Source organism: Penaeus monodon, chromosome 33 (assembly GCF_015228065.2).
Source record: "Penaeus monodon isolate SGIC_2016 chromosome 33, NSTDA_Pmon_1, whole genome shotgun sequence".
Lineage (NCBI taxonomy): Eukaryota > Metazoa > Arthropoda > Malacostraca > Decapoda > Penaeidae > Penaeus > Penaeus monodon.
This window is the reverse complement of record NC_051418.1, coordinates 24790678-24791067: the sequence shown is the minus strand read 5'-3', so window position 1 is coordinate 24791067 and position 390 is coordinate 24790678. Positions and strand designations below refer to the sequence as shown.

Here is a 390-nt window from a genome sequence, read left to right as displayed (position 1 = left end):
CCTTTGGCGTTTTTTCTATTCCTCCTTCGCATTTTTCTTGTCTATCTCCATACCCTATTAAAGTTTCTTATTATTATTATTTTCCTTACGGGTGAGTGAAAAAAACAAGTTATCATTGATAAGCTCACTGATATTTTAAATATATTAACTAAAAATATAAAACAACGACAAGAGATATACAAAAAAGTAAGAACTACATCCGACTCTAATCAAAAATAATTTATTCTCTTTTGGAGATGCGGGGTATCGATCCCCGTGCCTCTCACATGCTAAGCGAGCGCTCTACCACTTGAGCTACATCCCCTTGATTAAAGCTTGTGTAATAGGCGCTTTTGTGAACAGACGAATCAGAGGGAGGAAGTAACGTGCAAGGTCTTGCATATGGAAACA

The 390-nt window shown here is 36.4% G+C and overlaps 1 non-coding gene across 1 annotated transcript; it reads right to left on the bottom strand.

Annotated features, from left to right (window-relative positions):
- Positions 1-231: 231 nt before the first annotated feature.
- Positions 232-304, bottom strand: Trnaa-agc. Its single transcript has one exon. It is a non-coding gene; the product is annotated as a tRNA-Ala (tRNA).
- Between the last annotated feature and the right edge of the window lie 86 nt (positions 305-390).